Source organism: Macaca thibetana, chromosome 14 (assembly GCF_024542745.1).
Source record: "Macaca thibetana thibetana isolate TM-01 chromosome 14, ASM2454274v1, whole genome shotgun sequence".
In the NCBI taxonomy this organism is placed as follows: Eukaryota; Metazoa; Chordata; class Mammalia; order Primates; family Cercopithecidae; genus Macaca; species Macaca thibetana.
In genome coordinates this window covers 4,670,794-4,698,007 of record NC_065591.1, presented here as the reverse complement: position 1 = coordinate 4,698,007, position 27,214 = coordinate 4,670,794, and the positions used below count along the sequence as shown (strand labels likewise).

The 27,214-nt window shown below is 57.0% G+C and overlaps 1 protein-coding gene across 1 annotated transcript in view; it reads right to left on the bottom strand.

Moving 5' to 3' along the window:
• Window positions 1-25,521, bottom strand: part of MRPL21 (mitochondrial ribosomal protein L21) — a 1,021,966-nt gene extending 996,445 nt beyond the window's left edge. The window contains exon 1 of the mRNA XM_050758219.1: window positions 25,518-25,521. The gene's annotated coding sequence lies outside the window, so the exon portion shown is untranslated. The remainder of the gene's footprint in view (window positions 1-25,517) is intronic.
• Between the last annotated feature and the right edge of the window lie 1,693 nt (window positions 25,522-27,214).

Genomic DNA, 27,214 nt, shown 5'->3' with positions numbered 1-27,214 from the left:
AGGCTAGAGGCAGCAAAGAAGGAGGTGGTGCCCAGCGGCTGAACACTGGGCCTCCATGGAGGCTGGAGCAGGTTGGCGGATGGACGTCCACACTGGGGCTGCGACCCAGGGGGACACAGCATTGAGCCTACACGGAGGACCAGGCACCATTCTACACATTTCACATGTCCTTGACTCACAGAATCCTTTCTGCCAAGAAGCTACTCTTACCCCACTTTCAGGGTGGGAAAACTGAGGCAGGGAGAGGCCACAGAGCTTCAACTCCAGGTTGGGCCCCGCATTTCTGCCCCTCAGGACTCCTGTCCCTGACAAGGAGCTCCTGGCTGGGGGCGGGGGTAGTTTTCCTTTAAAACACTTCTAAGCACATACCGTATGTGGGGCACCGTGGTGTGTCTCATACGGACCGTTTCTCGTTTCACCTTCATCCCCACTTGGTGACCTGCAGGGCCACTCAGTAGGCCCAGAGGGGGACACCAAAACATTTGAAGAAGTATTTTAAAAAGTTGCTTTTTTAAAAATGCATAAAACACACAAACACCAATGTAGCTGGAACTGACGTCATGTAACAATATTTTTGTCATGAATTTTGTATGTGGGTATAGTGGGTTCAACTGTATCCCCCCCATCCACCTCTTAACCCCTGGAACCTCAGAAGCTGGCTTTGTTTGGAATCAGGATGTTGCAGGTGTAATGAAGGTGAGGATCCTGAGCTGAGATTAATCTGGATTAGGGTGGCCCTAAAGGCAATGAAGTGTGTCTTTATAGGCGAACAGGAGAAGAGACACAGAGACCGGGCACAGGAGAAGGCAGAGGTTGGAGCATTGCAGCCACAGTCTAGGAGTGCCCAGAGCCCCAGGAGCTGGAAGAGGCAGGAAGGTCCCTCCCCTAGAACCCTTCGAGGGAGCGTGGCCCTGCTGACACCGTGATCTCAGACTTCTGGCTCCCGGGCTGCAAGAGAATGGATTTCTGTTCTAAGCCACCAAGCGTGTGGTCATTCATTACACACCATGGGAAACTCACACCGGGGGTGTGCACCCAGCAATGTGAGTCAGTGAAGTCTTAACCCAGCTCTGGGTGAGGTGAATACGTTTTACAGGTGCAGGAAACCGAGGTCTATAGAAAACCAGCACCTTGTAAGGGCCACCATGCTGGTCAGCTCTGATGTGGCCAGGGCTGGTGCCCGGGTGAGGCGAGGGTGACCTGAACTTTGGAATCCCTCAGCCCTGGGCAGGTCCCTTCATCTCCCCAAGTGACCACTTCTTCATCTGAAAAATAGGGTTAGCCCCAGAGACAGTGGGGAAGTTACAGGGAAGGAATCGTGGCTGCGCCCCTGTGGGAGGCTGGCCCAAAATTAGTGCTCCAAGGTACTCATGCCCCACCCTGAATAACAGTACTAGTTAGTGAGGACTTACTGTGCACAGGGCCAAGCCCCTGACCTGCAGGGACACAGGTAATTGTTACAAAAAATGGACACGCCTGCTGTTGGACGCCAGCTCCTCTCTGGGTCACCATGAGAGGTTCCTGAGCCTCAGCTCCCTTGTCAGCGCCCTACCAGGAGGGAGGGAGAAGGCAGCGCTACCCCCGTCTAACAGAGGAGGAAACTGAGGCACGAGAAATGAAGACACTGCCCAGGTCAGTGACACAGTGGGACCAGGTGCAGGTGTCCAGCAGCGCACCTAGATGGGGGAGAGGTGCTCGGTGAATATTAAAAGGGGTTTTGTCTGGGAAAATTGAGGCGGCTGCTGCGTGACCCCAGCCTCCTCTCTGAAGGCGGGCTGTGGGGTGACCGGCTGGCCCTCCTCCAGGCCCTCCCCCCACACGTGTGCTCATCCAGCTCAGCCAGCAGCAGGCGCCCACCCACCACGGGCCCCTTCTCTGAGTCAGCGTGCACAGCTTCCTGGAAGGGACGTGGGGTGCACAGATGTGCACAGCAGGTGGCCTGTTCTGCTCTCCCTCCAGCCAGACAGGGCCGGGACCCAGCACTGACAGGATGGCCTGGCCAGCCATGGCTGTGACCACTGAGGAAACACTTCCCAGAGCAGGCAGGGCCCTGGGAGCTGGAGTCGATCCCCACATCTGGGCTCCTCCTGGGGCCAACCAGGGCTGTCTGGAAGCCTGCAGGGAGATCTAGCGAGGTTTCGGGAGAGTCAATACCCACCCACATCCCCTGGCCCCAGGATGAGGCCGCGGCGCCCCACAATCCCTCCCATGGGAGTCTCTCGCCCTCCCACCCACACAGTGTGGCCAGGCATGGTGGCCCAACCTTCCCCGAAGCAAGAGCTTCTGCTTGGTCCCCAGGGGCCACGGCCCTTCTGTTAGGGGTTCCCACCCTCCTCTTGCCCACTCCCTACCCTGGGGTCCCTGCTGCAGGCCCCCACCCAAAGGGCCTGAAAGTCTCCACAGTGACGTGACAGTGAGCAGAGAGTACATGGCCCTGGGGACCCTGACCTCTCTCCAGGGGACACCCTGTCCGGCTTGAGTTTCTATATTAAGCGGGGCTGTGACTATCGTGGGGGTGAGACCTCAGCAACACTCCCAACCGAGGGGTCCTGGGGATCCCCGAGGGCTCATGAGGCCCTGGACAGGCCCCTCACAGGTGCCAACCAATGTCGCCAGGAAGTCCCACGGGCCCACGTCTTCCCCTCCAGCTCTGTGGAGCGGGTGCTGTGCCCTCGTTTACTGACAAGGAGGCTGAAGCTCTGGACTCTGTCATGGTGACACAGTGAGGGCTGGGTGTCCCCCAGTACACGGGCCTACCGGACATCTGCAGTGTGGGTGCTGACAGTCACTGAGAAGCCCCAGCCCGGTGGAGTTTGTGGTGGGAGGGAGGGCGGGGGTCAGTGTCTAACCACAGGCCCATCCTAGCAGGACTCCAGCAAAGGCACCCCCCATAGGGTTGGGTCCCTCCCCACCCCTAAGAGTCTTGACCAGTCCCAGGAGAAGCCACTTTCTCCGGACGGGATCCTTTACCTCTCTGCCGCTGTCTCCCTCCCCTTTACCTCTCTGCCGCTGTCTCCCTCCCGACGGGGTCCTTTACCTCTCTGACCCCTCCTGGCAAGGGAAGTAGAATCATTGTCACTGAGGGAGTCAGGAGAGCAGCTCCCCCAACCTCGGCAGAGAAAGGAACAGTCCCTCACCTGCACTCCTCCTGCCAGCCCTGGTTTGCGTGGTATCAAGGGACACGAGCTTGGGGAGGCCACTCATTCCTTCTCCCAGACAGAGGATTTGGGTGGGAGGCACCTCCTGAAAATGACGTTTGGGTAGCAGACATGACGAGGACAGGGCCATATACGAGTCCCCTCCCCAGGACGCCTCAAGACCTCTTGGCCAGGAATGCTGATGTGCCATGCACATTCACGTGGGATCCCGAACCTCCCTCCCAGGCCTGCCCTTCCCCCTGGCCAGCAGAAGCCACCAGGGGCCACTCCTTCCCTTCCCCTGAGAGGTCAGAAGCAGCGTGTGCTGGGTGAGTGGGCCCGCAGGCTCTGGGCAGGTCCGCCTGGCTCTGAGCTCAGCAGCACTGGGTGCCTGCAGGGAGGGCACGCACGGCTGTGAGGGGTTCTCCCCAAATCTGAAAACAGCCCTTTCCCCAGACAGTGCCTGGGAGGGAGCCACAGGAAACAGGTCCAGAAAGACGGGACATCGCCGCCTGCCGGACCGCACTGAGGAGGCTGACTGGAGAGAAGGGCGCACCTGACTAACGCAGAGCCGCAGAGCCGGCAGCCTGGAGACCCCGATTCTCTCCTGAGCGGGGGACAGACAGGAGGTGGCGGGGGCTGCAGCGGCTCCAGAGAGCAGGGCAGAGCAGAGTGCTGGGCCCAAGCAGGAAGGGTGGGTTCACTCGGGAGCTGCGGGCACTGTGCCTCACAGGACTCACTTTGACTGCAGCAGGAGGACGCGTCAGCCCCAGGGAGGCCGATGGAGAGGCCAGGGAGAGCTCCTGCGGAGGTGGTGGCGCCTGGACCTGGGGCTGGGCGCGGGGATGGTGAGAAGTGAGCATTTAGATTTAGGAGGTCGAGGGCCCAGGGCGGGGGTGTTGGGGGCTGTGGCCCTGGAATGCCAGCTGGTTTTGGCTCTGGGCCAGGCCAGGGGCCAAGGGGGGTGGACCCAGGACCAGAGCCCCATGCCCCACCTGGGGCTCCTGCAGGGGGAGGCCAGGCAGAGGCACAGTTCTCTGGCTCCAGTGAAGTGGGAGCTGGCAGTGTCTTCTGCTGGGACACAACAGAGATGTAAACAGACAGCTAACAAGAGAATTAGGTAAAACGTGTGGCGATGACAGCAAACAGGATGTTCCATAAGGAATGGGGGCCTTGGGTGGAGGTGGCCCAGAAGGCGAAGTGGGTTTGGAGGGAGGGTGCCGGTTCCACTTTGGGCAGACACAGAACTCAGGTTCCAGAGGACTCGCAGGCGGGACCTCCTAGTGGGCAGTTAGACCAGCGGACCCAAGCCGGGGGAGCAACCTCCACATCTGCCCTCCCTGCGGTGGCCCTGCTGGCCCCCAGAACACTGTTAGGGGCCCACTCTGGCCCTTTCCCCTCGCCCCCCGCTATGTGGAGCCACATGGTCCCAGCCCCAGCACTGGCCCTGAAACCCCTGGCCGTGGCCCAGCCGGCCTGGCTAGGACGCCATGTAGGGCAGTGACTCCTGAGGACAGAACCTGCATCTTGGTCACCCTCAGGGATGCCTGGCACACAGTTGGCACTCAGTACATGTCCAGTGAATGAGCGCCACTTGGTGGACATGCAGCAGAGGCAGCACGTACCAAGCCGTCCCCTGGCTGGAACAAGGGCCCAGGTGGGGCCTGGGGTGCTTGCCCTGGTGTCCACCCAACTTGACCCCTGGCCTGGCCCAGAGTCAAAACCAGCTGGCATTCCAGGGCCACAGACCCAAGACCCTGAAGTCCACCCTGGCCGTCTCCATCAAGCATCTCCTGTTTGTCCAGAGCTGTGAGCCCAGGGCAGGTGAAGGAGGCCAAGCCACAGCCCTGCCCTGGGCCCAGGCCGGAGCACGAGCGGGGTGGGCAGCAGAGGGAGAAACAGATGTGGTCTCTAAATGGAGTTGTGCACTGAGGAACTCGGATGGCACCAAGGTGCCCGGGGAGCCGGTGTGGACTCTAGAACGGGGCAGTGCCATGCCAAGGAGGGTGCTGTGCTGAAGAGCAGCTCCCTGCCTCCCATGAGGGAAACCGAGGCCGGGGCAATCCCAGAGGAGGTTGCTGCAGCATTAGGGGACCGGCTGTGACTCTTACCAACCCTGTGGCCCAGGGAGGACTCTGGCCTCCGGGCAGGGCTGGGTGAGGAGTGAGAAGATGGGGTGCACACTGCCATCTGCTGCCCACGCAGTGGGGCGTGCACTCCCAGGCGCCACGTGGTAGGACCTGCTTTGGATGCAGCTCCTGGGTTCACAAACTTTGAATTTGGGACCCGGGAGGAGGTGACTGCTCCCTTCCCTCAGTGATGACAACCACCAGGGCCCCGCTGGGTGGCCCCTTCAGCTGGTGGGACTGCAGGGAATGGGTGGGCCACTGGCCGTCTTGCTGCCAGCTGGGCCCTGCTCCTGCCCCCATGGAAACCCCAAGTCACACCTTTCAGGGTCAGATCCCAGATCCTGCATCTCGGGGCTAGAAAGGGACCCCTCCAAGAAACCCAGCATGTCCCTGGGACTCCACCCCAACCTCTTGTTTCCTGCCAGGAGGTAAACACCAGACTTCCCTATCCCCAGTGTCCGGATAAGGAAACAGTCTCAACTATCTTGTTAGTTGTCTACTTACATCTCTGTTGTGTCCCAGAGGGTCTGCACCTGGGGCGCACTTGCCAGGGACCAGGCTGGAACCCAGATCCTGGGCCCCGTTGCAATGCCTGAATTGTAGGCCAGCTGCTGCCCGAGACTCCCACATGGGCACCCCGAGGCCCACTCACTCACCAGGGGACCTCACAGGATTCCTTGGGACTCCAGGGTCCCTAAGAACCCCATTTCTGGGGCAGGGACTCCCCAGGGGCCGTGGGACAGCCAGCAGCATCATCGGTTCACTGGGCAGATGGTGGTGGCTCACCGGCCCCGAGTACCCAGGTACTGGGCCAGGCACAGAAGGCAGGAGCCTCCCTGAGTCCCGCCTCCCTACAGCCCCACAGCCCTGCCCCACCCACCCCTGTCAAATGGGACTCTTTGGGGTCGACACCCAGGGATCCCAGTTTTTATGATCTCCCACCTGAGTGGGAACATGGGCCAACGTGATGGGGCAGGTGTGGCTGGGACACAGATTCGCTGAAGCCAGATCCACTGATGCGAAATAAGCCCTTTGGAGCAGGATGGAGGGGGTGGGTCATGGGGACAGGAGATGGTAAGGCACCCACACTCCGGGGGTCCGCTCTGCAGCAACTCTGAGACCCACCTGCCTGTGACCATCAGCCTTTCCCTGGCCAGAAGCAGGGAGCAGCGTCTAGGCTGGGCCCAGCCCTGCAGCCCTAGGGCCTCACTGGGAACACAAGGTCTCGGGCTAAACTAGCTGGAGCCCCTCGGCCAAGCTCAGGAACCCTCGGGCAGCACCGGGAGCTGCTGGAGGCAGCGCCTCATCTTCCTTCCACCTGTCTAGGCCCCAGAAGGCTGCAGCCGGGGAGGGGGCTGGGCATCTCAAGGGGGACCGGCTCTGTCGAGCAGAGTCCTGGGACAGGAGGCCAGAGCTTTCACTGAGAGCACAACACCCCCAGCTTTCACGACACCTCCCACAGCCTTCCCGCCTGAGCCTCTCAGACTCCCTGTGTAGGGGGCTTATTATGGTTCTGCTTTACAGGGGAAGAAACTGAGGGCCCAGGAGGTCACGCTGTGGCTGAAGCTGCAGGGACTCTAAGGCTGACCCCGGGGTGGGGACGGGTTTGGAATTTCCTGTTCCTCCTCACCTTTGAGAGGTGTCCTGGCTGGGCTGTGCCAGGCTGGGAAGTGTCTCCGGAGGCGCCACACCCACCCGCACCTGGTATTTTTATTCCCAGGTGGGTCTGATGCCAGGAGGATGTGGTTAAGCTCGAGGCCCTGCTGTCTCCTTCCATGCCCGGGGTCAATGGATCCTTATCTGGCAAGATCTTATCTGTGTGTCCTTGAGAGACTCTGGAGCTGGCTCCTGGAGGTACCGGGAGGCCCAGGTGGGTAATCACGGGTGCCAAGAACTGGCCTGTGGGAGGGGGGCCTCCACCTTGGGACCCCACCCGAGAGTCCCCTGTCCCCAGGACTACTTCTCAACCATGCCTTCCCCTTGCCCTGCTCCTTGCTCCCTGCTGGGAGGCACAGGCAGCGTGCTAGGAAGCTCGAAAGAGAAGGCCAAAGCAGAGCAGGGCATCCTCCAGGGTCCAAGGGGAGAGGCTTCAGACCTCACACAAACTGGTGGGAGCTTCCTAGCAGCCAAGGCAAAGAGGAAAGAAGTTGAAGGAAGGTGGAAGTGGTGTAAGAGACATGTCTGACGGATGGACCCCAGGATGCTCCCTGGAAGTTGTCTGAGCCATCCTTGGGACATAGCAGGACTCAGTACATTCATTGAACAAGCAAGGCACTCATTGCTATGTTTTTAAGGCACCTACTTGAAGTGAATTCACAGCCTGGTTCCCAGTCTCCTGGGAACCCCGCCCCACGGACAGGTGCTGGCTCTTCCCTGTCGCCTGCATTGTTACCGGCTGTGTTCCACATGGTGCAAACTTATTCCCTAATTGACCCATGGGGTATGCTGGAGCCCTAGGGCTGACTACAGGGTCTGCAGGGGATGGTTGTCCTGGGAGCCCCGCAGCTCAGGTCAGCTTGGCACTTTCTGGAAAATCAGTCGCCTCTGGGGGGCAGCACAGTGACACTGGGAAAAGCCGGACGTGACTTCGGGGACCTGGGCTTGGATCCAGGATCCAGCCCCTGCCGCTTCAGCAGTGGAGTGATGGGGGCCACGTCACTTCCGCCCCAAGCCTCAGTGTCTCCCTGCACCCCTCCACCCCCTATAAAGTGGGACTGAGAGTGTTCTGAGCCAGGCTCCCGGTGAGGCGGGGGTGGGGAGGGCAGGACAAACGGGACAGCATCCTTGCTCCTGGCCCCTTTTCACCTCTGACGCTGAAGTTAAACATTCAACAAATTATGAGAAAATAAAGCAACAGTTTAAAAATAGGAGAAAACGTATCCCAAAAGAATGTTCTATGATTTCCAGCTGGGTCACTTTTGGCAGACTCCGGCAGGGAGGAGCAGGGCAGGGCCAGGGCATGGCTCGGGGAAGGGGGAAGCTCTCTCCCTAAGCCCCCCACCCCAGCCTCTGCCCTGTCCTCAGGCAACCAGGAGCAGGCACAGCTGCCTCGCTTCCCCTGGGAGAACACAGGCTCCTTCAACTTCCCCACCAAAGACATCCAGAGGCCTCCAGCTGGCCCCCTCCCCTCATTCCCCCAGCTTTGGGGTCTGGGCAGAGTGGGGCTGGAGTCCACCTTCCGGCCACTGGGAGGACAGGAGACTGTCCCAAGGGACCTCTTTCACTTAGAAGGCGCAGGAATCCCTTCCTAGAACGGGACCTGTGTTTGTTTCCAACGGCTGCTGCAATCAATGCCTGCAAACTTACAGGCTGGAAATGGCACAGGCGGATTCTCCTGACAGTCCTGGAAGTCAGAAATGCCACTCATCAGCTGGGCGCGGAGGCTCACACCTGTAATCCTAGCACTCTGGAAGGCCGAGGTGGGCGGATCACTTGAGGTCAGGAGTTCAAGACCAGCCTGGCCAACATGGCAAAACCTCGTCTCAGCCGGATGCAATGGCTCACTCCTGTAATCCTAGCACTTTCGGAGGCCAAGGCAGGCAGATCATGAGGTCAAGAGTTTGAGACCAGCCTGGCCAACATGGTGAAACACTGTCTCTACTAAAAATACAAAACATTAGCTGGGCGTGGTGGTGTGCACCTGTCATCCCAGCAGCTCAGGAGGCTGAGGCAGGAGAATTACTTGAACCTGGGAGGTGGAGGTTGCAGTGAGCCAAGATCATGCCACAGCACTCCAGCCTGAGTGACAGAGCAAGACTCTGTCTCACAAAAAGAAAAATTAAAAAAAAGAAAAGAAAGAAAGAAAAGAAATAAAGGAATGCCACTCATCTAGAATCAAGATGTCTAAAGGGTTGCATTTCTCCTGGAGACTCTAGGAGAATCCAAGCCTTGCCTTTTCCGGCTTCCAGGGGAGGCTTGTGCTCCTTGGCTTGTGGCCCCTTCCTCCATCTTCAAAGTCAGCAGCACTGTCTCTCCTGGGAAGATTTTCCTCTCTCTCCCTCTCCCTCTCTCCTCTCTTCCCCCCTCCCAACCTCTCTTCTCTGTCTCCGTCTCTTCTCTCTCTCTCTCCTCTCCTCTCTCCTCTCTCTCTCTCTCTCCCTCTCTCTCTCTCTCTCTCTCTCTCCCTCTCTCCTCTCTCTCCCTCTCTCCTCTCTCTCTCCCCTCTCTCCTCTCTCTCTCCTTCTCCTCTCTCTCTCTCTCTCCCCCTCCTCCTCTCTCTCTCTCTCTCTCCCCTTCTCCTCTATGCCTCTCTCCCCCCTTCTCCTCTATCACTCTCTCTCCCCCTCTCTTCTCTCTCTCCTCTCTCTCTCCCCCCTCTTCTCTCTCTCTCCCCATCTCTTCTCTCCTCTCTCTCCCCCTTTCTCCTCTATCCCTCTCTCTCCCCCTCTCCTCTATCCCCTCTCTCTCCCCCTCTCCTCTATCCCTCTCTCTCCCCCCTCCTCTATCCCTCTCTCTCCCCCCTCCTCTATCCCTCTTTCTCCCTCTCTCCTCTCCCTCTCTCCTCTCTCCCTCTCTCCTCTCTCTCTCCCTCTCTCTCCCCACTCTCTTCTCTCTCTCTCCCTCACTCCTCTCTCTCTCCCTCTCTCCTCTCTCTCCCTCTCTCCTCTCTCTCCCTCTCTCCTCTCTCTCCCTCTCTCCTCTCTCTCTCCCCTCTCTCTCTCTCCCTCTCCTTCTCCTCTCTCTCTCCCCCTCCTCCTCTATCTCTCTCTCTCCCCTTCTCCTCTATCCCTCTCTCCCCCCTTCTCCTCTATCCCTCTCTCTCCCCCTCTTTTCTCTCTCTCCTCTCTCTCTCCCCCCTTCTCTCTCTCTCCCCATCTCTTCTCTCCCTCTCTCCCCCCTTCTCCTCTATCCCTCTCTCTCCCCCTCTCCTCTATCCCTCTCTCTCCCCCTCTCCTCTATCCCTCTTTCTCCCCCTCTCCTCTCTCTTTCTCTCCTCTATCCCTCTCTCCCACCCTTCTCCTCTATCCCTCTCTTTCCCCTCCTTCTCTCTCTCCCCCTCTCCTCTCTCCTCTCTCTCTCTCTCTCTCTCTCCCCCTCTCCTCTCTCCTCTCTCTCTCTCTCTCTCTCTCTCTCCCCTCTGCTTCTTCTTGTCACATCTTTTCTGTGACTCCCTCCTGCCTCCCTCTTACAGGAACCTCAAGGTTACTCAGGACCGTCTGGGATCATCTCCACCTCAGAATCCTTGCTTCGTGACATCGGCAGAGTGTCTTTGGCCACGGAAGGGAACATGTTCATAGGTCCTGGGCACTCAGATGTGGACGCCTTTGGTGGGGGGTTCCATTATTTGGTTGACCACCGACCTGGTACACAGTCGGTGCCCCTGGGATTTGTTATAGTAGGGAGCACTGGCTGCAGCAGGAGCCTGACCCTCGCGGGAGTGTCTAGCCAGCCTTGGTGCCAGTTTCACAATTTGGCTCTCTGGGGCACAGAGGCTCGGCAAGGCCACAGCGCTTGGCCAGAGGAACACAGTCACCCAGCGGAGAGCCAAGACTCAGCCCAGACGCCCCGGACCCCAGGGCCTTTCCTGGGTGCCCTCAGCACCCCCCCCCACCCTGTGAGGATGTCTGCCCAGGCTCCGGATGCCCCCCAGGGCCTTGGACCACCAGGGATTGTGCCTCAGGGACAGGGTGACCCTGCAGTGCTGGACGTTTGAGATGGCCTTTCCCCCAGAAGCCTCAGTCGCTCTCGATACAGTGTGAAGAGCTGGGCTGTGGGGTCAGGCGGAGAGACCGGGGTTAAAATCTGGATTCTGGCACCCACGGGCAGAGCAACGAGGACCAGGCCGAGAAACGGCTTCCTCGCTCTACACGCCCCGACGGCCCCTGCCTTAGAGGGAGTGGGGGATGAAATGTAGCAATGTCCCCGGTACGTGGAGAAGCCTCCTCAGGCAGGCCAGCGGATCACGCAGCTCGCCAGGAAGGTTTCGCATATAATGCACCTTCTATTTTAGTGCCCCGGGGTCTTGCTGCAAAGTTGTGCAACAGGAAATGCGAGGGACGCGACACTCACTCCACTAAGCGGGACAGGGCCCGGCCCACCGCCAGGGGGCAGCATCGCGTCTCCCGGCGGAGCCTTCCCGGGAGCCCCGCGGGGGCCGCTCCCCAGAGGACAGAGCTCCGGGTTCATCGGGGACGGGGCACCGAGAAAGCCTGCCTGGCCCTTCCAGACGCACGTCCTTGTTCTTACAAACCTAAGGAAGAGTGGACTCCCGGGATTAACTCAGCGCCATGAAACCCTGGCCCTGAGGGGCGGACCTCCCAGCCTGGGTCAGGCCAAGGACATCTGAGCGGCCCCACCGTGAACCCCTGTGAGCCCCGGGAGCCAGCAGTGGCCTCGAGTCTGTGCCCACCTCCTTTCGGGGTCCCTCTTCCCTGGCTGGCCGTCCTGGAGCCCCTCCTCCCCTGCCTCTCCATCTTGGCCTCCTGGGCCGGCTCCCACCCCCTGGTTCCCATGCTTCCTCCCCCGGAGAGAGACCCAGAGGCGCCACCACCGGGTGGGTTGAGCCTTGGGGTGACCAAGTCCCAGTGCCACGGTTAGCCCCAGGGCTCCTTCACTTCACCCACAGGCGCCTTTCCCTGCAGTTCACGGAGACACAGGGTGACACACGTGCCCGCACACTCGTGTATACACGCACGCAGGCACAACTACTGCTCACATGCACATAAGTGCAATATGTACTCACACGAACATGAATGCAATGGGAACACGCTTCCACTCCAGCTCACAGACACCCACATGCACACACTCCACCACACGTGCATACACACATACAGGTACACACTCCTCCAGGGCTCTTAGGAAAGGTTCTCTGTTTTGTTACCAAGCTCCCAGGAGAGCTGCCCCTCCCTGCTAGCTCCAGGGCCTGTCACCAGCCATCCAGCTCTTGCCTGGAGTGAGTCCTCCCTCCTCAGCGTGAGTCCTCCCTGCTCAGGGTGAGACCTTCCTCCTCAGGGTAAATCCTTCCTCCTAGGGGTGAGTTCCTCTCCTGGGGTGAGTCCTCCCTCCTGAGGTAAGTCCTCCCTTCTCAGGGTGAGTCCTCCCTCTTCAGGCTGAGTCCTCCCTCCTGGGGTGAGTCCTCCCTCAGGTCCACCTCCTCTCCCCAGCTGGCTTCCATGGGGCCTCTTCAGTGGTTCCAGCTGGCGTGTGCCAGCCCCCCGGGAGGGCCAGGCTCTTTCTCAACCTTTTCCTCAGCTGCCGGGGCTGTGGGGGATGCACCAGCTGCACAGACGGGGTGGCATTGCCCAATCCCACCCCCCAGAAACGTCTGTGCACCCGCCCCTGCCCCAGCGCTGCAGCCTCAGTGTAGGTGTGGCCAGCACAGGGCCTGCAAGCACTGAGCTCTGAAGCCCCGACCTGCAGCAAAGTGCCATGGGGCAGGGGGACATGAATTTGAAGCCCTGTGGCATCAGTAGGGAAATGTTGGGGGTACACAGGTGGGGTCCTCCTGCTGCCCCGGAGCGGGGCCCACCGTGGCCTGCAGCAGCCACAGGTGCAGGGGGTGAGGGAGGCTGTCAGAGGCTATCAGTGCCCAAGCTGCCTTCTGCTTGGGGACAGCCCTCAGACGAGTCCCTAGGAGCTCGGTGCTGCTCAGTGAGGGCCTGGGCCGGGGTTCAGGGCTGCTCCTTGGCTCTGCCCATCAGCAGCGTGACACAGGCAGGCAGGGCCGCTCAGGGCTCCAGACTTTTCAAGGTGCAGTGTGGCAGGACAGCCTCCCTGGGGCGTTCTGAGGACTCGGAGGCTGCCTCTGAAGCTCCTACTCACCGTTCACTCCAGTACATGAGGTTAGGGTCAGGTTGGGTAATCAGTGAGACACCAACCCCCTACCACCCCTAGGAAGGTGGGGAGGGGCAAGTCCTGGCTTCCTACAGCATCCTGGCTTTTCAGGACCCCCAGGGGCACTACCCACCTTCTGTCAAAAACAAAATGATCTACTTGCCCTACAAGAAATAAAGCTGGGGTGACCCAGAGAGGCTGGGCTCAGCCTGGGAGAGGGGGTGTCCCAAGAGAAGGAGGAGGGTAAAGGGCTGAGGCCTCTGGGGAGGGGGTCACCGGGAGTCACCGAGAGGCAGCAGGACCAAGAGGGGAGGCTCTGGGCATCCTGCCGAGAGCACCACAGGTTGAAAAACCCTACCCAAGGCCTTTGATCCCCCGCCGGGGAGAGATTGGATATCCCTTGAACCCCAGGAGGAACCAGGCCTGGGGCTGGATTTTATTCTGTGGAGACAAGCGAAGCATTGTGACATCCACAGAGTGAGTCCTGGGGAGTGGAGCTGTCCAGTCTGGGGCTCGTGGGCCTGCATCACGCCACTTGTGGGTGGGTCTGTGTCACGCAGCTCATGGGACACAGCCAGGACACCCCGAGGAAGGCTGAGGCTGGATAGCCAGGACCCCGTGCCCTCGCTGGCTTCACAGTCCAACTGGGAGATGAGAAAAATGAAAATCAAGGGCCAGGGCTGGTGGCACGAGGACCCCAGGGCTTCCTGGCAGCTGGATTTCAGCCATGGGAGGAGGGAACAGTGCGTTTCTGGGTAGTGAGGGGCACAGTACAGACAAGGTCTGGAGGCTGGAAAGTTCGGGGTGTGCCCCGGGACTGGGGAGCAGGCAGGGGTGGTGCAAAGTGGGTATTGGCACCCCCACACCCACCCAAGGCAGGACTCGGCTCGAGCCGCGCCTTCTGGATCATGGGGGTGCGGAAAGCGGGGCCGTGCTGTGCGCGGGGTCGGTGTGGGATCTGTGCCTTTAGGAGAAGTTGGTTGGCTCCGCAGCTGCCCCTTCCAGGGACTCAGGCACCTCTCGTGTCGCCATCCTCCTCCCCACTTTCTCTAAGTGGCTAAAGAGCAGGGGTGGGGAGTGTCTCAGGCCAGTGTGGGGGCCCAGGGCACAGCTCCAGCGGGAATGGACCCTCAGAGCCTCCAGGCTGCAGCAGGCAAGGCTTGGAGGAGGTGAGAAGGAGCAGGGTAACGAACGTCCCAGGAAGCCCATTCCCGGAACAGCGTCCTTGGGTTGGTTCTGGGAACTGGGGACACCAGGAAGGCCCAGGGGAGTGAGGCTGCTGGGAATGGCCTGGGGAAGGCCGCGAGGTGGGTCAGGGGTGGAACTGGGTGTTCTCAGAGGGCCCCTGAAGCCCACTGGCCTTCAGTGCCGGGCAAGCAGGAAGGAAACCCACAGGAACCACCGTTCCTCCAGCTGGGACCCGGCTCCCCTTGCCCCGCGTGAGCAAGTGCTGGGGAGAACGGAGGTCCCAGGGGTGCTCTGTGGGATTTTAGCCTGGGCAGGTGTTACAGGCTGAATTTCACCCACCCATGCCCCATGTTCATATGCTGAAGTCGTAACCCCAGGACTCAGAACGTGACCCTGTTTGGAAATAGGAGCGTGGCAGATGTGATTAGTGAAGATGAGGGAACAGGGTGGCCCCTCATCTGATCTGCCTGGGGTTCTTCTTCTAGAATGGGGAACCGCAGGCATGTACATAGGTGAACATGGCAGGGAGACGGGTTCTACTGCCGCAGGCCAAGGAGCCTGCAGAAGCCAGCAGAGCTGCTGGGCACTGACCCTCCCGCCGCCCTAATCCTGGGCCCTCAGCTTCCAGCTCTGAGCGTGCATGTGTTTCTGTGGTTTACGCCCCTCCGTGGATGGCACTTAGTTGCAGCGGTCCTAGAATGCAGACCCTGCAGATGCAGGGAACCTGCCTGTTAACTCTGGTTACCCCAGGCCTGTGAGAAAAAAGGCCGGGTGGGGGGCAGAAGGGGCCCGTTCGTTGGAGCTCACCCTCTCGGAGAGCCCTCAGCAGGTTGGAGCAGCCCTCCCTCCTGAGCACAGCCCAGCAGCCTCCCCCAGCTGTCCAAGACCCCCTCCATGTCATACCCCATGTAATGCCCCTAGGGCATTATTCTCTTGAGCCGGCCTGCAAGGAGTCCAGCCCACGGAATCTCCAAGATGAACAGGCTCAGTGCATGGATGAGTGGGGTGAGCTTGGGCTCTGGAGTTCCCAAACCCGTGTGCCCATGGTGGAGTTGGCTCCACCCCGGGAGGACTTGCCCCCTGTACCCTTGGGCCCCCTGGCCTGGTAGCACTGTCCTTCGGTCTGTCTGCCCCCAGGGAAAGCTGGTGCTTCCTGGGGAGTGGCCATCATTCTGTGAAGCTGTGTTTAATGGAGTTCTGTCCAGGAGAACCCAACTTCCTATTCTGACCAAGAATGTCTGTGGCCCCAGTGTCCCCTGATCAGCTGGGACACTTTGTGGAGGCCACATCTTTGGCGTGTCAGAGGCTGCCTCTGCCCCCACAAGCTCAGAGCCTCCCGGCTGCCTGGGAACATGTCGGCTGGGAACTGCCTGTGGGCCAGAGGGTATGGGATCCCAGAGAAAGCTGCAGTGGCCTGTTTGGATTAAGTCCCTACTGAGTCCCAGGCACTGGCTTGGTGCTTTCCAGGTGTCACTGGTTGAATTCTCCCAGCACCCAAAGGTGCAGGAACTATGACCACACCCATTTAACAGACGAGGAAACTGAGGCACAGCCACACAATGACCAGTAGAGTCCAAATCCAAACCCAGACAGTCTGGCTCCAGAGTTTGCACCCTTCACACTTTGCTATACTGCCTGAGAACCAGAGGAATCAACACAAAGGGGCCGTGAAGGATGCAGAGGAGTGTGTCAGGGGAAGAATGCAAGGAAGAACATTGTGCACCATGGGAAAAGCATCGGGTTGAGGCAGAGCGTGACCTGCTCCAGTTGTGGGGGCGGTGGTGGGTCTGGAAATGCATGTTTGAGTCACTGGGAGGGCTCTGCATGGCTGGATGGAACCCGTGAGGGAGGAGGCAGGGACATTAAATGGCTGAAGGGGTCACCAGCAGCCCAGCTGCAAAGGTTCCCCAAAGGCCCCCAAAGGCAGAGTTTTGACTTATTTCTGGGACAACGCGGCCCCAGCAGAGGACCATAACAGATCTGGGTTCATGAAATGCAGCTGGAGCCAGAACAGGGAGGAAAGATTTGAGTTCAGAATACAGGTTCCGTGGAGACGCTGAACTGACCAGGCTCATCCCTCAGCAGGATGGGTCTGGATTCGGGAAACCCACACCCTCCTGATCTCCCTTTCTCTCCAACTGCTCTGGGCCTCAGATTTCTCTCCTGCAACAGGTGCTCTCTAGGTGGACTCATGGGTCCTGTGGCTTGAACACTTCTAGACATTCATGGTTCCCAAATTCATATCTCCACCCTCTCCCCTGATCACCGGCCCAGCCTCCAGTGTCTGCTCCACAGCTCTGTCTGGGTGCCTCAGAGGCCTCTCCAGTCCATCCCGCTGATACGGAGCCCTGAGGTCCCTGCCAGAGCTGCTCCTGACCATCTCCCTTCCTGAGGACTGAAGCTCGGGCCATCAATGGCTGCAACCAAGAATCTGGGGTTCACCCTTGCCCTCTTTTTCTCACGCTCTCAGTGAATCCAAGCAGATCAACGACAGGCCCCTTCTCATGCTCCTGTGCCATGCCCCAGGTTGGTGTGGGCAGCAGGCAGCTGGAGGACGAGGCCACACTGGCTCCAGCCACCTTGGATTGGAGGTCTCCACAGGGCAGCCAAGCAGGCCAGTCCAGCAACAACAGAAGAGACGGTCTGGGGCTTGGCAGCGGGCGACTGGCTTGGGGAGAGGAAAGTGAGAGGCAAGCGCCATCCTTCCTCATGGCTCCCCCTGGGGCCACACTTCATCCCCCAGCCCCTCACTGACCGAAGCCACACCCCCAGCCCTGGGTCAACCCCAGGTGTCACTGGGGGTGAGCAGAGGGAAGAGGATCAAGCTGGGAGGGATGGAGATGTGTCCAGCTCTTGCCTTCAGTAGAGACCATGAGACCCTCCAGCCCAGCCTGCTGAACTTCCTTGCCTCCCAACACCACATGCTAAGCTCAGAGCTCTGCTCCAGTGGCCCGGAATGCCCCTCTGTTCCTCCCAAGCTGCAGACTCACAGATCTGCTTCCTTCCTCTGCATGAGATTCCCCACCCCACCTGTTCTTGGCTTTGCTGACACTGCCCCATCCTTCACTCTCAGCTGGCATGTAGCTTCCTCAGAGAGGGTCTCCCAATTCCTTGTCACATGCTCCCTCTGCTTCTCCTTCTTCATGTTCCACACTTGCAATTTCTCAACACTCCCTTCCCCTTCTGTCAGCCCCACTGTTGGCAGAGTCTGTCCTTCTTGTCACTGGGTCCACAGCAGCAGATCCAAAAGGATCTGGTACCCAAATCAGACCCAAAGGGTCTGATACGTGCTAGGCGTGCAGTAAATCTTTAATGAATTGATGGATGGATGAATGGATGGTTGTATGAATGGATGGGTGGATAGATGGGTAGATGAATGGATGGATGGTGGATGGATGGATGGATGAATGGGAGGATGGGAGAATGGGCGGGTGGATGTATGGTTGAGTATGTGGATGGATGGGTGAGTGGGTGCATGGATGGATAGGTGGATGGATGGATAGGTGGATGGATGGATGAGTGGATGGATGGATGGATGGATGGATAGATGGGTGGGTGAATGGATAAATGGGTGGGTGGATGGATGGATGGATGGATGGATTGTAGGATGGGTGGGTGGATGTATGGTTGAGTAGGTGGATGGATGGGTGGGTGGGTGGATGGATGGGTGGATGGATGGATGGATGGATGGATGGATGGATGGATGGATGGTGGTTGGTGGGTGGATGGATGGGGATGGATGGATGGATGGATGGAATGGATGGATTATGGATGGATGCATGGGGGGGTGGATATTGGTGGGTGGATGGATGGATGGATGGATGGTGGATGGATGGATGGATGGATGGATATATGAGTGGGGTGGATGGGTGGATGGATGGATGGATGGATGGATGGATGCATGGGGGTAGGTGGATATATGAGTGGGTGGATGGATGGATGGATGGATGGATGCATGGGTGGGTAGGTGGATATATGAGTGGGTGGATGGATGGATGGATGGATGGATGTATGGGTGGGTAGGTGGATATATGGGTGGGTGGGTGGATGGATGGATGGATGGATGGATGGATGGATGGATGGATGGATGATTTCAGTGGGTGGATGCATGGAGGGTAATTCACCGCTGGTCTCACTCCTTATCACCTCATCCGGGAGAGGCTGGAGGTACTATTGCCATAGTTATTAATTCAGGAGATACTCTCATCTGAATGACCCTTTTGGCCAGAAGTATCCAGACTGGCACAGGCTGCTGCATTTGTTCAATCATACTCCAGCAATTTCCCTGCCAGCTGCACAGTGTGGGATTTTTGTCACTACTTGTCCCCTGACTTAGAAATCCTGAAAAGCAATGGAGTCATCCCCAACCCTGCAGGACAGGGGCCTCCCAGACTACAGTAGACATCCCAGATGGCACTGTCATGTGCCCCCAGGTGCCCTGGGCAGCCTACTCCAGATGTGCCAGCCTGAGAAGGGAGCCTTGCCTTGCCGGCCCATGGCTCTGGGACAGATTTCTAAACTCGGCTCTGAGAAAAAATAAACTTATGACAGAGTTTATCTGAAGGAGGAAGCAGCAATAAAGCGTGACACCCAGAGAGCAATGAACAGAGAGCTCCAAGACAGACACGAAACAGGTACCGACAAATGTGGAACGCATTATTTAAAATTCCCCGAGCCGACAGATCGGACAGCATAGCGGGCCAGACGCCGGTTCGAGGAGATGAAAAGAGTTCATTTCCTTCCTCCAGATAAACACGCTAGCAGCCAGATCTCTCTGTGATGATAAATGGCTTCCTCCTGCCATCAGTGGGGTTGCGGGGGGTGGGTCACACCTCATGGCTGGCTGGAACCTGTGGCCATCAAAGGCAGGAGAAAGGCAGCCATGGGGAGATGCTCCCATGTTGGAATTCCCACAATCCCGGCCTGTCCTCCAGGGGCAGAATGCTGCTTATCTCATCCCAGGGCCCCCACAACTATCAAAATACAGGAAGACACAGAATGAACTGAGGGATGTAGCTATGGCCTCCTGCTCTTCCCAGGGCTGTGGGATTTAAGGGCCTCCCACCACAAGCTGGATTCTAGAAGGGAAGGAGCCAAAGGCAGGAGAGGAGTCGGCCTGTTCACTCCCATGGGGCGCAAGGATGGTGCCAGCCCCTTCTTCTGGAAGTCAGGACCTAGCCCCATCTTTAGCCTTCCTGCTCCCCAGGAACGTGGACGGGTTTTGGTTGAAATCTGCATCTCCTGGCTGGTGGGAAGATGGTCACCCCATATAAGACAAGCATCACTGCCCAGCCCCAGGGCTGTTTCAGGAGGAAATTGGTCTTAAGGATAACAGGAGCCTGGAGCAGTCCACCCCGGCAGTGCTCTCAAACAAAGTCCAAACAAAGCTATTTATAAATGGCCAAATTGCTGGCATCTGCACTGACTCCTGGGGCTGGAGGGGAGGAAGGAGATGGAGCCCCAGCTTGCGGCTTGCAGTGATCCATTTGCTGCCTCTGTCCGTCCTTAACATCCAAGATGCATTTGTGGTTTCCTGTGCCCAACACTCTCCTGGGGGCGGGCAGGAGGACGCAGGAGAGTAGCTGCAGGACCGCAGAAGAGAAGTCCTAAGGAAAGCCGAGGTCCCTTCCCAGGGGCTAGCATTCAGTCTGCAGGGTCCTCGGTCCTCACTCCCCGCTAAGAGGTATCCCCTCAGTGTGGCTTCCCGCTCTGTGTAGAGTATATGTGGGGAAACCACAGAAAGGAATGAAGCCCTGATAGCTGCTGTACGATGGATGCCCCTGGAACTAGTGTGCAGAAAGGAGCCAGACAAAAACCGCCACATATTGCATGATTTCATTTGTATGAAATATCCAAAAATTTAGCCAGACGTGGTGGCACATGCCTGTAATCCCAGCTACTCGGGAGGCTGAGGCAGGAGAAACGCTTGAACCTGGGAGGTGGAGGTTGCAGTAAGCTGAGATCTCACCACTGCACTCCAGCCTGGGTGACAGAGTGAGACTCCATCTCAAAAAAAGAAAAAAAGAGGCCGGGTGCGGTGGCTCACGACTGTAATCTCCGCACTTTGGGAGGCCGAGGTGGGCGGATCACGAGGTCAGGAGTTCGAGACCAACCTGACCAACATGGTGAAACTCCGTCTCTACTAAAAAAAAAAATACAAAAATTAGCTGGGTGTGGTGGCACATGCCTATAGTCCCAGCTAGTTGGGAGGCTGAGGCAGGAGAATTGTTTGAACCTGGGAGGTGGAGGTTGCAGTAAGGCAAGGTTGCATCATTGCACTCCAGCTTGGGTGACAGAGCAATACTCCATCTCAAAAAAAAAAAAAAAAAAAGAAAAAAGAAAAAAGAAAAAAAAATGTCCAGAACAGGCCAATCCACAGAGACAGGACTCACAGTGTTGACTGTCAGTGTGTGGGACTGTGGCGGTGGGATGGGGAGTGACTACTTGACCGGGAGGGGCTTCCTTTGGGGTGGTGAAGATGTTTTGGAACTTAGATAGAGGTGTTTGCACAACATTGTGGTCGCGCTGAGTGCCGTGGAACTGTGCACTGTAAAATGATTAATTTTGTCATGTGAATTTCACTTCCATGTTCTAGAAAACTGCATCTGGGATCAGCAGGGTCTCTCAGGAGGACCTGCGTGGGACGTCCGGCTCCTCGGCTCGGGCAGGTAGCCCACATGTACAGGCCTGTCAGGAGTGAGGCACGGACGGCCAAGCCTTCGACATCAGCCCCTCCTTCAGCAAATCCTAGCGTCAGCATCCTAAGCTCAGGTCATGGGACCTCCAGGGACTTCTGGACTCGAACTCAGCTCCACCGCTGTGGGTAACTGGGTCGAATGACTAAACTTCAGGAGCCTCAGTCTCCCCATCTATAAAATGGAAGCCACAGATGCAATGTCTGGAAAGCACGTAGCCCAGCCCCAGCACCAAGCCATGGTGGAGACACAGGGCCATTACCATCGCCTTGTTCCTGGCGATGCTTCTGATTTGGGTCCATCCCTCTCCCGTCCTGTCACACTGCCAGCTTCCCAGAGACAGAGGTGTGCCTGTCCTGCTTTGCTGACCCCTGCAGCCAGGCTTCCCAGATGCCAGGCAGGACAGGTTGTCAGCATCTCCTGGGAGCCCCTTCTGCAAAGTCGGATTCCTCGGCTCTCCGGCCAGACATTCAGCATCAGTGCACCTGGGTGCACGTGTGGGGGCTGGAGATCTGCATTTTAACAAGTGCCTCTAGTGACGTGAATGCAGAGCCCGGTTCAGGAACCTTCTCCCTTCCCTCCTGTAGTGATGTGGGAAGGAGGGCAAGACGTTGGCTTGGTTGGGCTTTGGGCATGCAGAGAGCTCACACCTGTCACCAGGGGTGGCTGCAGCAGGCACCAGGCCCCAGGAGACATTTTTTTGCCTTCACTTCCTCAACACCCAGCAGGATCCTGCCCTTCGTTCCAACAGGGAATGATCTGTAGGAAATTCAGAGGTATAAAAAGAAGGCTGTTAGGCTATTAAAGAAACTTGTCAGTCTTTTTTTTTTTTTTTTGAGATGGAGTTTCACTCTTGTTGCCCAGGCTGGAGTGCAGTGGCATGACCTCGGCTCACCGCAACCTCCGCCTCCTAGGTTCAAGCAATTCTCCTGCCTCAGCCTCCCGAGTAGTTGGAATTACAGGCATGCACCACTATGCCAGGCTAATTTTGTATTTTTAGTAGAGACAGGGTTTCTCCATGTTGATCAGGCTGGTCTTGAACTCCTGCTTGGGTGATCTGCCTGCCTTGGCCTCCCAAAGTGCTGGGATTACAGGCATAAGCCACCGCACCTGGCTTTTTTTTTTTTTTTAATTGAGACTGGGTCTCACTCTGTCACCCAGGCTGGAGTGCAATGGTGACATCATGGCTCACTGTAGCCTCAACCTCCTGGGCTCAGGTGAGCTTCCTGCCTCAGCCTCCCAAGTAGCTGGGACCACAGGCACATGCCACTACACCCAGCTAATTTTTGTAGTTTTTGTAGAGACTGGGTTTCGCCATGTTGGCCAGACTGGTCTTTAACTTCTGGGCTCCAGCAATCCTCCCGCCTTAGCCTGCAAAAGTGCTGGGTTTACAGGCGTGAGTCACAATACCCAGCCTAGTTTTTTTTAATATGAAAAAAGAAATGTTTGGAGCCTTCCCACTAAGGAACAATAAGATTAAGGGGTTTAAAAGAAATGGTTAGTGACATCCACATACTGCCCGAGGAGAAAATTCTGCTCGTGAGAAGAGCCAACATGAGGAGCTCTGTGAGGTCTGAGGTCACCCTTGTAACTGCACTCGGGGACTTTAAAGTCAGCGTTGACACAACTGTGACCATAACTCACCTGTTCCAGGTCCTTCTGTGCACTGCACACCCTCCTGTGCACCGCACACCCTCCTGTGTACTGCACACCCATCCTCCTTCTCAACGTTCCTAGCAGCTGTAGGAGATAAGAAGAGTGAAAGTAGCTAAGACAGAGTCTGTTTGTTCCACAAACTCTGGCATCTTTCCTCTTGGACACACACTAACCTGCGTGTCCCAGCCCCTGGCAGTTAGTGTGGCTGTAGCATGTGGGTGGAAATGGTTCAGGTATGACCCATGGGAAGCCCCCTGTCATCCTCCACGTCTGCCTCTTCCCTCGTCTACAGAGGACTCAGGGAGGACTCGGCCCTCTAAAAGAGCCAGAAGCTGGAAGGGATCTGGATCCCTGAATGACTTTGTGGAGCAGAGTCCCCTCCTTACCACCTGCCTCCATTGGATTGTGACATGAGAGACAAAGAATCTTCTTGTGTGAAACCATTGCCATTTTCGAGTTATTGATCACAGTAGGCATCTCTTAGCTACAATCAACTGCACTCTTACCATGAGTCAGACACAGCCCTGAGCACTTTTTGAGTATTGACGCACTTAATGCTCACAGGAGGGGAGAGGACAATGCAACCCCCACTTCCTTTGATCCAAGGTCACCCAGCCAGGCAGGGACAGTCCTGAGGTTGTACCTAGGTAGCCTATCCCTAGAGCCCCCTGTTGCAGAGGAGACAAATGAGACTCTTCCCAGGGTACCAGCTGGTAGTTCTGGGGGTGCAGGATTTGAACCCCTGGCTCCAGTGCCTCCAGAGTTCATGCTCCATGACCACTTTGCTATTCTGCAAAGGAGGGAGCCAGCAGGAGCAGTGTGAACCTGCACAGAGCCCCCAGTGCACCTGTCGTGGGGGTCTCAGAGTGGAGGCAGCCCCTTCCCACCCTCCTCTGGGCCAGCCTGGGTTCTCAATGGGGAAAATCATACTCCAAGCTGGGACGGAGGTGGGGGTCCCAGAGAGCCAGGCCCCTCTCCAGTGACAGCCCCATCAGCAGCAGCCTCACCCTACCGGCAGCACACACAGCCCGTTGCCCAAGGCCAGCAGGCCCTTCTCTCCAGGCGCTCTGGCAGGCGACCAGCCAGCACAGGCTGAGTCCCAGGCCAGTGTCTTCCTGAGTCCATGGCCTGGCCAGATGAGATGAGGACTCACCTGGACATCTTGACCACCAAACTCCCAGGGACCACGGCCCCTCATCCCTGTCAACATTCCCTTTATTGCCCTTCTCAGACACCACCTGGAACTGGCTTAAACAGCAACAGCATTTTTCGGATGCCAATTCAGCAGCCTGTGGGTCTCTCAGGAGCCTGGAACCAGGTCCCCCGGCAGGAGTCTCCCTGACCTCCAGTCCTGGCTTCTCTCTGTAGGCCGCCGCCGCCTCCACAGTGGCAGCTGCACACACACCTGCCTTGGGCTCGTGGCACTGTGGTCTGCTCTTCCCCGACATCCCCCAGACCCCTCCAGGCCTCAGGTCCAGCACCAGCTCTGAAAAGCCCCTGGGATACAGCCCCTTCCCCAAGAGCCACCTGGTCCTCCTTCACAGCCCCATCTTATTATCCCTCTATTTGCTGCTGTCTCCCTCAACCTTGCCTCTGCCACATGGGAGCCTTGCAAGGGCAGAGACCCTGTGTATCAGAGGCCCTGATGCCCACAGCACTTCGTCCCAGCACTGAGGGGCAGGGGATTGGCATGCACTGCATGGTCTAGAAGAGCAAACCCACCATGACTTTATGACCCTGATTACCACCTCCTTCTGTGGTGCAGGGCCTGGGAGCAGGGCTCTGAGCATGCCAGAGACAGACAGAGCCACACCTCAGCTGCCCAGTGGTTAGGGTGGGGTGGGGAGGTGGGGCCGCAGAAGGGAACACTCCGGGCTCCCTCCTCCTCCTCCCTGGGTGTGGCCTACCCCCACCCCGAACCCTGGCCCCTGCACAGGGCTGTCTTGGGCCATTCAGTGCAGGCGGCTGAGCCTCTGAGGATGGCTCGTGACTGCCCTGGGGCTCATCAAATGCCTGTTTCATGAAGCCTGCCTAACTTCATGCATTGTTTTATGTGCCTCTCAGGGTTGGGGCAGCTGCCCGGGACAGAGATGCCACCAGGGTCCCAGCCACTGGGAATGGGGCCGTCTGATTCTCCTGCAGCCCCTGCTTACTCTGGTCCTGGCATTCAGCAGGAAGGAGGCTCAGGGATCAGTGCCCAGGTGGAGCATGGTCTCCAGGGTCCCAAGAACATGGGGCGACTAAGGTAGCCCAGGACATGGTCCTTGGAGTTGCCCTTCCTTGTGGACCAGCATCCCCGGTCACTGCCACGTCCTCTGGGAGCCTCTCTGACAGCCCTAGCCATAGCCTTCCTGTCCTGCTCTCTGTGCTTGGATGAAGGACTTGACCCCAGTTAGTCAAGTCCTTCATCCTTGACTCCCAGACCAGCAGTGCTCTCGGCTGGCACACCTGGCCTGAGCTGTGGGGCCCTCTGCTCACAATGCCCCCCACCCATCTGCACAGGGTGGGCTCCTCGGGGTCAAGGTCACCTGGTGGAGATGCCCCCTCCCCATCCACCTCTTGCTTCTCATGCCACAACTCCACATTTAGGGCCTCACTCACTTGTGGAAAGGACCCTGATGAGGCTGTGGTGGCCAGGTCCCTCCTCTGCCAAGTGGTTTGAAATCCAAGTGACTGGGGTGCCCACTGGGGTTCCCTCCATTTCCATCTGATTCTATTTCCTAGAAGAAACAATGTGCATGACAGCCAAAGAAGACAAATGACCACAAAATCAGAAATGTGTTGTTTCTGCTGGGTTTTTTCTTCTCTTAGAATTTCAGGGGAAGGAGGGCTACTGGTCACCAGTCTTCCCAGGTCAGCACCCTGGGTCCAGGCACCTTGTCCAGGCCACATCAGAGCCGGCCAGACCCTCCAGTGGCTTTCCCAGCAGCAGACCGCTGCCCCCTAGCCTCCGCCAGCACGTCCAGAGGGGGTCCTGGCCCTTCCAGGCTCTTTCAGTAATATTTGCCTGCAGCTCTTAGCACTCCATTCCTTTCTCTCTCATGCAAGATCTTGTTGAGGTCTGACCGGGGTTTTTGAGCAGAGTTGAGAGACTGTGAATCAACATTTCAACTCTGTCTTCAGTTTTGTAACTTCGCCTGATTCCTATGATCCTGGGAAGGGATGTTGAAGGCAATAAATGGCAAAATGCAAGCCATGCAATTTGATCCCAAAGCCCTGCTGACTCTAAGCCGCTCTTCAACCCATTCCTCCATGACACGCCCCTCCCAGCCCCAGCTTCTCTACCTCCGAGGCCACTGCAGCCAGGCTGGTGCCCTTCACCTGCATTCCCACCCCTTCCAGTCCATTCTCCACCTGCAGCTGGAAGCGTTAGGGCCTCGTTTGGGCCTGCCAAGGGCCGGATGCAAAGACAGGCTCTGACAGTGAAGAGGTTTTTCAGGGAAGAAACAGGAGAGCGTGGAAGAGGCTTCAGGCCACAACACAGAGGTGACCCATGTGGAAGGAGAGAAGGAAGGAAACAGAAGTGGACAGGAGGAGTCTCAACCTGCAGTGCTGTTCCACTCAGGTTCAGCCCTGCAGACTCTTTCAAGGGAAAAAACAAAGCAGCTAAACTGGCTAAAGTAATCAAGAGGAAAAGGGGATGAATGCATACGCAGGCATACACAGAATAAGAGAATACAGATAGATAGCAACAGACACAGAGAGATAAGAGAATCACAAGAGAATGCTTTGATTGGCTCTATGCAAATAAGTTTATAAACTCAGATGAAACCAATTCTTCCAGGAAAAAAAAAGAAGTCAGTCATAAAACTTAACTCTAGAAGAGACAGAAAAAAGAACAACTCCATCACCATTAAAAAAAATAAATAAATACATAAATAAAAAATTCTTAATCCCCCATCCCCCTATCCCAGGCCGAAACATCACCAGGCTAGTAATTTCACATGGGAATTCCATCGTCATTGGAGGGAGCAGAAGATTTTAATACCATGTAAGCTGTTTCAAGGCATGGAAAAAGTAGAAGAATTTCAAAAGTCTTTAGAAAAGTCTAGTGTAACACTGATACCAAATTCAATAAAAAGAGTACAAAAAGTTTAAAAAGGACCGACCAATCTCTTAAGAAAATGACAAATTCCTAAAATAAAATATTACTTAATACTACAGAGTGATTGATAGATATAGAAAAGCATTGAACATAATCCAACATGCTTTCATGATAAAACACTCAGAATCAATAAACCAGGAGTAGAAGAGAACTTCCTCAACCTGATAAGGGCCATCTAGAAATTCATATCTAACATCGTACTTAATGGAAAAAGAACAAGTGCCTTCCTCCTAAGATCAGGAACCAGACAAGGGTATCTGCTCTCACCCTTCCATTCAACATTGTACTGGAAGTTCTAGCCACGGTGATTAGGCAGGACAATGAAATAAAAGGCATGCAGATTGGAAAGGAAGTAAAAACTGTCTGTATTTGCAGATGACGTGATCTTTTATGCAGAAAATCCTAAGAAACCCACTGAAAAAACTCTTCAAACTAATAAACGAGTCCGTCGATGTAACTGGAAGCAAGATCAATGTACAAAATTAATTGTATTTCTACACACTAGCAATGAACTATCTATCTAAAAATAAC